General features: G+C 24.6%; 1 pseudogene; it reads left to right on the top strand.

The window, feature by feature from the left end:
• Positions 1-10,727: 10,727 nt before the first annotated feature.
• Positions 10,728-11,209, top strand: LOC112693050 (annotated as a pseudogene).
• Positions 11,210-12,177: the final 968 nt, after the last annotated feature.

Raw genomic sequence — 12,177 nt, 5'->3', positions numbered from 1 at the left:
GGAATGATCTGGGTTAGAAGTTTTGTATGAATTATAAAACCATGGAATAAAATTAATTTAAAAGAGTTCTAAGTTCACCATTGATCATTATACATACTAAATAATCGCAAGCAGTACTCTTTTTTATTTCAGTTATTACCTATACTCTGTAGAACTCCGAGTAATAATTTAAAATCGTACATGTGTATTTATAACGCACTGGTACATACGTACACATACATTATTGTGTACGTATTACGTGCGTGTATGTAATACACCAGCTGTGTATGTATTGAAATCGACGAATGTGTGCTTTTAGGTGCTGTTATATGCCTATCAAAATCCTCTCGGCGTCAAACCGAGAATAAAATATTCGCGTGCGTTTTTTGATAAGAATGTCGTTCTACTTATCGGTAGCGACACCGATCGGATTATCAGGATGACGAACAAAAGGCACGACAAATCCTACCAGCTCAGCGATCGACTGAATAAAGGAACACGAAGGATTATCATGTGAACAACATTATATGGGACGTGCGATAACGGCCGTTTTAACAGAAAAGAAAACCAGCTTAGAAGCCGCACATGTTTCTTTACCGAATTCGGTGACAAAATGTTTTACACGAAATAAATGTCACGAGTACAATGCGTTGTATTCTTGCATCTGCATTGTCAATTTTTTATTTGAATACTATTGTAAACCTTTATAAATGCTAAGTGTTTATTCTGCACCGAAACTCTCGCAGAACCGTCCCTAATGTTCACAAGCGTAAAACGTTTATGTAATATTTTTTATTAAATAACAAACAAATAAATATGATTTCTAAATAGTATTTATTTGGTTCGTTCTTTCATTAACTTTTCTTTTTAATAATTGTTGTCAAAGTATAAATTAAGAAATAATTATAGTTATTTGGTAATAATAGCAATCATTATTTAAAGAACATTTTTCAGCCATTTATAAATCTTCACTGCAGGCCAGATTTGAGATGTTTAAAACATATTTTAATCATTTAATTTAATCAAATGTGGTTTTGTTTGCATCGTTAAATCACTTAAAAAATTTAAAAATCCGTTATTTTAAACAGAAAATAATATAATTTTTGGTGTATCGTCTACCATCTACAAGTTTTATTAAATTTTCTGCAATAGTTAATTCATTATTCGATTTTTTTATTGTTCAATGATAAAACGGTGACTATTTTATGATCTAAGGTGTTTACGGTTAAACGGCTGTAGATTGTGTAACCACAGATGATATTATTATAATAGCATGATGTATAAATGTTTTTCAACTACGAAATATTTTAATTTTTAGTTAATTATTAGACCTTTTGAAAAATAAGAAACGCAGAAATACGAATTTTATTATATTCTTACACATATAATTACAATAATAATAAAACAATATTATTATATTGCATGGATACTAGAATATAATAATTAATGTAATGTATTTTATTAATATTTATTAGTAAATAAATGACTCTATGAATTTAAAATAATTATTAATAACTAATAAGCAATAGTCATGATTAAGTCTACAGTAATCACTACTACAAAAAATTATTAACGTATACCTGCATTAGTTATCAATACTTATTTTTAATTTTAATTTACAACATACTTATTTTTATTTTTATAATTTATTTACATTATAAACATAGTACATACTTCTGTTGTTATATTTTCACTATTTAGTATTTGTATGTTATTACTTTTTATTAATTAGTGTTAATAATTATTCGCCACAGGCACGTAGCTAATTTTTACTATATTTAATATTATATTTAATTATTTAACCATACTCTTTTAAGTTCATATATAATATTATAAATAATTCTTTACTAATAATTTTATTTTATTTATAATTAAATTAAAATATATTTTAAACATGTTTAAAATTATTAAAAAAATGATTAGAATAAGCATGTTTTTTTTATAAAAAACATGTGTTTTATCAACTCTGATACAGGCCTACGTAAATTTGCCCATCATATACATCCCTTAAAATTTATCTGTTTATAAAATGGATATTTTCTAAGTTGAGTGTGTAAACATAGATATTTAATTGGATTAAAACGTTCTCTAAAAGAGCGTAAATAAAATTAAAATCAAGTATACATATAATTATATTAAAAATATTACAAATTGATCATTTGCACGCAAACATTAAATATTATACGATGATCAAGATATCATGAATAATATTGACTTTGCTTAACGATAGTTTATTTATAAATATCATTACGAGACCATACTTACGATTTTTCCAAATATTATTGTTTCTCTATATGATTATAACATTTAATAATGAGAATTATGTATTGTTTATCTGTAAAATTGGTTTTAAAACCTTTCTCGGATTTTATGAAGTCTGTTTAAAATAAGGACACGTAGGTTTTAAATGTTTAAAATTTTATATTGCGGTACAATTGTTATTTAATTCAAAGTTTAAATCAACATGTGTCGGACGGCCGATGATTTTTTGATTTTTCATCGTCTAGGGCAGCGGTTCCCAAAATGTGCGCCACGATGTCTATACAGGGGTGCCGCACCGTCATGAAATACTAATACTGGTTTAAAATTTCCTAATGACTAGTCATGTTATGACTTGGGGGAGCGCGTCTTAAAAATATCTTAGATCATAAAGGGCACCGTGAATCGAAAAAGTTTGGGAAGCACTGGTTTAGGGCGTATTGCTACTTGGGCATGTATCACGGCACTACATTTTGATTTTGTTAAGAAATGCACGCATTCATTTGTTTTAGACGCGACGGTCAGTGGCGTATACATAATTTTTGTATAGGGAGGAGGATCAGTTGCAAACAAGGAAAATTCCTAAACCTAAGTACCTCCACATTTAAATAATAAAAGATATATATATATATTGAATATGTCAAAATAATAATTTAAAATAAATCCTTACAATATTTTTTTGTTTCCTTATAATTTCATTACATTAAAAACACTATTTTATACTATTTTAAAAATACCTATGGGGGAGATCTGACCTCCTCATCCCCCCTTGTATATGCTCCTAGCTATGGTTGCAGAATTATTCAAAACTTTTCACACAACGCCGAGTAGTTTATGTACGCCACTAAGTATAGGTTATGAAGTTTATATCAACAAGCGGTTATATTCATTAATAACCCGTATATATATTCTGTTCCCGTGTATGTGTGACCTAGGCCTTTTCTGCGCGGCTTCCGATGAGATGTTATTTATTATCACAAAACACAGCTATCGTTATGTATTCGAAAATTGGACGGGACAGTGTTAATGAACGAAAAAAATTAAATAAAAATATTACAACTAAAAATGCACGTACTTTTCGTTTGTTCTTTAAACTTTTATTAATATTTACATGAATAAAGCATTTCACAGCTACACGGTTGCGATGAGCCATATTTATATTGAAATTTTACATCGTTTGACTTAAAAGCTGTTATCTACAAAGACTGTAAACTTATAGTGATGTAAAAACACACGTGAATACAAGTAATTTATTGCGAATGCCCGAGTATAAATCAATCAATATTGTTTTGCAGAAATAGATTTTAATATTAAAATGTTAACACAGTCACACGGTTAACTGGGCAATAAATCATTTTCACTCAACGGATATTGTGCCGGTATTTATTGACATTCTACTAGTGACACACAGTGCTTTATAGAGTATGTTCAAGTATAAAGTTATTAGTCTGGCATGAATTGTTTTTATAGACGTTTTTAAGTAGTCATTTTTATTGGTTGATCTCTGATGAGTTTATATACAAGTGTTTTATGTAAGTGATAACGCCATACTGTATATATTTTAATATCGTTTCAATTATAATTTTGAAGTGGGCTTAATTAATTTTAATGTACCGTTTAGATGGTATGAATATAAGCACGTTAGGTATCGATATATCACGGTACATATCTATATGTATTTGATATATAGCTTGGTATCAAATATTACGTTAAATAAACCTAAAATCATAGTTTTTCATATTTATGAGAAATACGTACATATCTTAAACTATAATATCTTACTGTATGATTAATGATTGTAATATAAGTTCATATCAATAGAATTATTGGTGATTATAAACTTATTAAGATAATTTAATTATCATATAAAATACATATATTATATCGGATAAAACTGAAAATCGGAATTCTTAATTTGTTCTTTAACTTAAACATTATTCTAACAAGTATTAAAATACATTATTAAAATTTGGACGTAATATTTTTTTTTTTAAATAATACATTTAAGTCCCTTTGGAAACAAATTAAATACCCTTATGACTTAAATATTTATATTATTTTAACACTCCACTCATAACTAACTCATCATATTAATCATATTGTTTTTCTTACATAATAGTGCAAAAATAATTATCAGCTAAATTATAGAAAATTAAAATATTTTATACGTAAGTAGAGTTTAAGTGATATAAAATATAAACGTATTACTCAAACTAAATATGAATGAATATTCTTGGTCAATTATTTTAACTGTTTAATAATATAAATAATTAGTTTAGCTTTTTTCTTTTTGAATATGCTGAAAAATATCATTGATCATAAGTTAAAAATGTTTGAAAAAAAAAATTATTGTCTAATTGTTATTATACAAACTATTTGTTAATTTGCTTTTCAGTTTTATAAAAATAGAGTGTTTTAAAAACAAAATAATCATTAAATATTTATTTACCTACTTAATGTTATAAATGGTATGATGGTATTAGCAATAGACTCGTGTATTATGTCTTTTTCGATGGCGTCGGCTTATGACGTGTATTGAACACAATATCATAATAACTCCCCGCCTACACCTAATAAGTTGGTGTCCACAGACAACAATAATAATATTGTAATAATATATATATATATATATATATATATATTGCAAATTACCATTTTAATAAGTTGTACCTGTATATTTAAATTTAATTTTTTTTTTAACCATAATACAACACAATGTCTTTTAAAATGTTGTAAATTACAAATCAACACAGCACGGTTTGCCAAAAAACAATACGATGCAGATAAAATATATAAATTATGGAAAAGCATTTAAATAAAATAAATACTAACTAAATGAAAAAAAAAAACCATACATATTATAAGGAAAATATGGATGCTGCAAGGATTATATTCTTTTATCATTCCGAGATAAAATATGGTTATTGGTAAACATATACGTGGGCAACATTGGCAATCTCTAGTACGACTGTGTTGATTATATTTTCTTTTTAGTGCTTTGAAAACAATTGGGTATCCAAAATTGTATTATTAAATACTAAATAAAATAGTTAATGGATTTTCCTGAATTAAAGATTAAATTTATTGAAAAAAATAAATTAAAAAAATTACCGATTATTAATTAAACAACTTAACACTAAATATTATGTTTGTTTGACGGAAATTTCCAAATGTTTTTTTTCAGTTTTTTTTTGAAAAACTGTTGAAAAAATAAAAAAAATTATTTCAAATAACTAAATTATGTACAAATTACCATTTCCATAAGACTGTTACCGTAGTTTTGAAATCTAAAATAGAGTTGACAGAAAAAAAAAACCGTCGTTGTCAAATCGACAGTTTGTCACTTGTTTACTGCAGTCTTAATACAATCAGATACATCGAGTGTTTTATTTTTTCACAAACTGTATTTTATCAGTTAACATAATATAACTGTGTCAATAATCTCATTTGCAAATAACATTTGTAGTAGGAACAGGGAATTAAACTCTAGAGGATTAACGGTTGTGGACCTGACAAAAAAAATCATAAATAATTATGATTACTTTAAATGTCATAATATTCATTAAATACAGTACTTACTGCAACATTACTTCACAAATACAGAATCGAAGATATTATCATAAACCACCACATGAATGTACATAGTTAATTCATTGATAAAGTATAAATATTAAAGCTCATCATAGACACTTTAATTACAACCCAATAAACACTTGAAAATATTTTATTAGGGCCAATAAATAAAGTGGATTAAAAACAATTTTACAGCTTTTAAAAACAATCTACATGTCTTTTTGAATCCCCAATATACTATAAATATTGCAATAAATGAATTAAAAATATTGAACGATTGTGGATCATATGTTGTAAATTTAACCATTTATTTCATCGATAAACAATACGGTTTTAAAAATGCATAGCCTCAAAGCACAATTTAAATTTTATATAAAAAAAAAATTGAAGAATTTATAAAGAAGTTATTATTCTTAAAGGAACTAAAAAACAAATTACTCATTATATATCATAACAAAATAAATTAATTATTTGGCTTATTTGGCGTAAGACAAAAAATTTAATAGGCAATAATATTTATTAATTTTTCGCTAAAACAGGTAAATCGAAAATTGTTGTACAAATATTAGTTTAGGGTTTAAACTAATGAAACCTAATCATAATCTTATTGTATATTATTTTTAAATTTATAATAAATTAATTTTATATTAAATAAATATAATTAATTTTTACACTTAATTCAGATTCAAAACATTAAAATTACTAATAGTAAGTAAAAATAAAGAAAATAATTTTTGTACTAGAAAAAAAATACACGGAAAATTTTTTGAATGTATAAGTTCTATTAAAAACCATAGATTATTTGCATATTAATTAAATTCATGAAGATTTTATAGTTTGTTTACAAGCACATTTAATTAGTTCTTTATTTTATTATCTAACTAAAAAAAATCTGAAATTAGATTTATTTTCATATTTATCATCATTTTTGTTGTATAATAAAATGTTCTTTATTAACAATGAACTTATTATTTTTGTGTATCATTTGGTTACTGATTACATGCGTAGTCAAACATAAATCCTTTATAATACTTGGTTTATGTAGCTGAAAACATACATTTATGATAAAAAATAAATACCCAGTTAAATATTATTACATTGCAATAAGTAAAAAAAAAAACTAAAATCTTTACTCATAAGTCTAAAAAAACATATTTAGTAAAATTTTTATTTTTCTACTGTGTATAGATGCTAAAATACAATTCAATGAATAATACATTTATATATGGTTAAAAAATATTTCCAGTAACAGTTAATGAAATAAAAATTAAGCTTAATTATTCATTATTTTGGACTCAAATAAAACTAACTATAAAAATGTCATACAAGTCAATATTAGATCTTAAGTTATATTTTAAACGTTTGCAAACTTTTTTGAGTTTGGTTACAATAAGTCAGTTCTTAATTATATATTTATTATTTATTTTTAATTTATTATTTAAATATATTTCGACAAAGGTAAAATTTAACCTCATAATAAGTATTGCTAAATAAGTACAATATTTATATAAAATTATATTTTATTAATAAGTTCAAGTATATTTATTAATATTGTTATATATCTATATTATATCTATATATATAGATATAAATGGTTTCTGTGTGTTTGTTTGTCTTAAACGGCTGGACCGATTGCGACGAAATTCGGTACAGATATATAATATTAGACTTACTCGTATGTTAGTAGGCTAAGTTATTAAGTGATAGGCCCAACCCCGGGAAGTGCTCAAACAGATATTTTGAGATTTACAATGGACATTTTTGTTTATAAATAGTTGCTATTTGTTTCAATAACAGGTAATTAATTTAACACACCGTTTGAAATATAAAAGGGATAGGATTTTTAACGAGCTACGAAATGCATGGGTTCAGCTAGTATATGTATATTATTATAAATAATATTTATACGGTTTTAATTATATATACTGAAATCCCTGTAATGTTAATTTTTTTTATTATTTTGATCTGCATTTCAATAACAAATTCAATATTAAGCCTTTAATTTAAAAAGCAATTGGAATGAGATTTAACGTTTCGACTGGTCGAGAATCGATAGTATGACAAAAAATAAAACATAACTGTAAGTCAGTAAGACTGTAATATACAATGAACTAAAATAATAGTTGTAGCCATCAGGTTATGAAAAATGTTTATTGTAGGTCATTATTCATTTGTCTTATTACTTAAGATTATTGAGATAAACGAAGAATATTTAATAAGTCATTAGTTGGAGATAAATTATTAGTAAATTGACAAAGTATGGGCTTGAAGTTTCAGACGTATTACTATATAGGTGAAGTAAAGAACGTGGACGTAAAATGTGATTGTAATTTGTTTTTAAAATGACATTTACAAAGAAAAATATTAAAAATCAACTAAATTTAGAGTTTGAGTGATTCTCAGTATTATTAGATAAATTAATAATAAAATCAATAAGTAATACATACCCAAATAAATTACTTACCGTTAAATAATACTACGCTAAGGCAGTATGAGGCTACAATTACACGAAGAATTCTAGAAATAAATAATAATTGTAATGAGATATTCAGTAATGATTTTGAACCTCACATAAAGTGGGCCCAGTAATAACTAAATTCCACTGAAACCCCATTATCTTATGTTTTAATTGTTTGTTGACCCCATTCGTTGTCAGAAACACAAATTTTTACAAAAATAAACTTGAGAATTCATACTGATGTGTAATTTATACCAATATATTATTATGTAGTAAGCATAGTTTTTTCTCCGTAGAACTTGTTTTTAATAGCATGTGAAAATAAAAGTTTTTTTTTTTTAATTGCCTTTCCAAATTATTAAAATGTATATAAATATTTAAAACCACATAGTGACACTCAATGATTCAGTTCATTTTTCTAAAAAAAAATCAAAATTAAAACAATAGTTTAAGAACTTCTAAAACATATTCTTGAACTTATTTTTTAATAATTCAGCACACAAAATACTCATGATTTATTAAATATAATTTATCATTTATTATATACATATATATCACCTTTAATTATAAATTATATTTTAAATATTTAACTGTAGATAATTTTTTTCAAAACATAATAACTAGACGCTAAATAACTCAAAACAAATCCAACTAAGTAATCCATTTAATTTCATTTTATGAAAATTGTTTAACATATAATAAATTAAATGAATAAATATTTATTTAATGTTATAATATGTTTGAATTAATTTAAAACATTACTATAAGATTTAGTTAATTATTTATATTATTTTAATGTTATTACATTAATACAAATTGAGAAATTTCAATTAGAAGCTTATTAAAACATATACAAGTAAACAATATATTCACTTTCTTGTAGGCGTGCGTCTCACTGTTAGGTTGATTAGAACACCATGGTCGAATGAGATGCAGGAGTTGATAAATTATATTAAAAAATTATTTTTTTTGTATAAACGAAAATCTTATGAAAAATCATAGATACATTTTCACAACAAAAATATAAGAGACTTCCTTAATTTTTATGATTTTGTCAACAATTAATATTTAAGCGTTCATCATTTTTTATTAGAAATAAAGCTCAATATTTATTTTCTTAATCTGTTCAATAAATGTATTAAGAAATTTTTATTACAATTTCAAAATTTTTTGATTAACAAAATTATTTTATCGGCATTTTCATTTATTGCTAAAAATAATATGAAAATTATAATTTATAATAAATAGTAATATAAGTGTTCATGAAAATGTTATGTCTAAGATTATTATTATTTAGTTATGATGTGAACAAGCTTACGATATTTTTTATAAATTTTCAACGGCCTTTCATAACTATATAAGAAAACTGTTGAAACACTTGTAAAATAACCCGTGTAACAATACCAATTACACAACATTTTCTTTCAGAAATCGGTTATAATGTTGATAATTAGAAAAATCCTCTTGGTCTAAAACATGTAAAAAAATATGTTAAAAAAAAATAAAAATAAAAATAAATAAATAACAGTCAGGTAAACTATCCCTCATTTCACTTAGAATTAATCTGATATTGTACAAACGAATCACGTTTTTGTCTAGAAATGTAAAATACGACTTTAAATTAATTGGAAAGATATATATTTACACAAAGAGATAGATTCAGATTAACTTAACAAGAATGATGTATTTTCTACATATATATACATACTTCATTTTATTTATTACTCTCTAATAAATGTTCATAATGTTTAACACTTTATGAAATCATTTGCAATGAAATAAACTTGTAGACAAATTGCTTGAACTTTAACTACGTTTACTCTGTTAATCTTATATAATATGTAGTACTACTTTTATCTGTGATCATAATTACAAAATATAAAACAATTTTATATTAGAATGTTACCTACATACATATTTGTATTAAGTTCATTAAATAACAGAAAAAAGTTCAAAATGCATCCAAAAGGGGAGACTGGGGACGAAAGTAACACGGGGCGAAAGTAACATGCTCAATTTCTTACTCCATGATAATTATTTAAAACCAGTATGTAGTGTATCATTCGTACCATTATACTGGGTATATTTGCACATATTTGTTTTGTAATAGTTCCATTCTTCTTATCACAAAAATAATAGAAACTAATATCGCCATAAAAAAGTGATAATAAAATTGTTAACATTTTTTTTTTTTAAAAATTCAATTTTTACACTAGAAGAACACTTAATACATTTACATCTGTCAAAAGTTGTCTTTTTTTCTTTGGCAAGTATTAGAAAGGTTGAATCAGGTATGTTTTATATTTTTTTAATCTATCCAAGAAAAAATGTCTGTATGGGGTCGAAAGAAACAAATTTTATGGGGTCTGAAGTAACACTATGTAGCACCTACTAATTTTATTTTTCTTATGAATTCATTTTCATTTATTTAAGTATTTTACTAGTATAGCTTACAGACATGCCACGTACACGTAAAATAATGACTCAGAGAGGAAAAATTGCAGACAGTGAAATTAGAAAAGCAGTAGACATTTGTTTACAAGAAAATCAGTCTATACGGTCAGTAGCTGCAAGTTTAAATATTTGCCAAGTCAGTCTAAGTAGATATATAAAAAAATTAAAACTACATCAAGATAAAAGTGGTCCTAAACCAGTGTTTGGATATCGAGCACATAATTTAACAAATTTCAAGAAAATCAACTTGCTGATTATATTAAAAACTCAGCAGACATATATTTTGGGCTATCTCCTATAGGTATTAGAAAATTAGTTTTTGATTTTTCTCTGAAACTAAATTTAAAAGAACCAAAAACTTGGACTGATAAAAAGCAGGCAAGAATTGATTGGTTTTCGGTCTTTTTAAAAAAAAATTCAAAACTATCCATTCGCCAGCCAGAAGCAACAAGCATATCAAGAACTATGAATTTTAACCAATGTTAAATTATTCATGGTTAAATATGAATCTGTTATATTGAATTTTGTTTGAATTTAATATGTACCTAATTGCTAATGTAATTGATTTTGTTTATAATATTGTATTATACTATTACCATACATGTTACTTTTGGTACTTGCAAGGGATCGAAAGAAACATTTTTTTTTTATTGTTTTTTAAATATCTTAAGGTTTAAATTAAATTTATGAAAATATTATAATATCATTTGAAAGTTATTAACTTGTTCTATCAAATAGAAATAGTTTTATCTGAAAATTACAATTAGTTTTTTTTTAAATTTATAATTAAGTGAAAAATGTTACTTTTGTCCCCGGTCTCCCCTACTTCTTCCCATACTCTACCATGGTTACTTATGTGTACTATTTTAGTCTATAGATTTTCATGAATATTTTAGAAATTTCAACAAGTTATGTTGTATTTTACTAAGTAATCGACCATCATAAATTCTTTTGAAATACTTGAATATTTTTTGTTCATTTTTTTCTGAAAATAATTATGATTGTGATTTTTAATTACTATTAAAGAACTAATTAATTTGGATACTTAGTTTTTGATTGATGATAATATACCTCATCAGATCACTGACTTTTTCAATTGACATATTGAACGACTAAATCCCTCTAAAATTACCAATTAGTTTTTTGGAAATTTTTTCATGGAACACATTACATATGATTTTTTTTAGTTAAACAAATATTATTAAATGACCATAATACGGTACAGAAATGGAATGACAAATTACTGAGAATATTAACAAAATTATTTCCGATTTTATCTAGTTAATCCTGTCCTAATCATATTTGACAATACAAAATATTTAAAGCACAAAAATAATCCGATAAATTATCTCATTTATATATATTAGCGTGTTAAATTGGTGGAAAGATTAATTATATCTCCTATATTTTATTTTACGTTTGAAATACATACATATGCTAATTTATTATTTTTA

This window comes from Sipha flava, unplaced genomic scaffold, assembly GCF_003268045.1.
Source record: "Sipha flava isolate LNK unplaced genomic scaffold, YSA_version1 117_pilon_pilon, whole genome shotgun sequence".
Classification (NCBI taxonomy): domain Eukaryota; kingdom Metazoa; phylum Arthropoda; class Insecta; order Hemiptera; family Aphididae; genus Sipha; species Sipha flava.
Note: the sequence above shows the minus strand (reverse complement) of the source record. Positions and strands in the feature narration are given on the sequence as shown.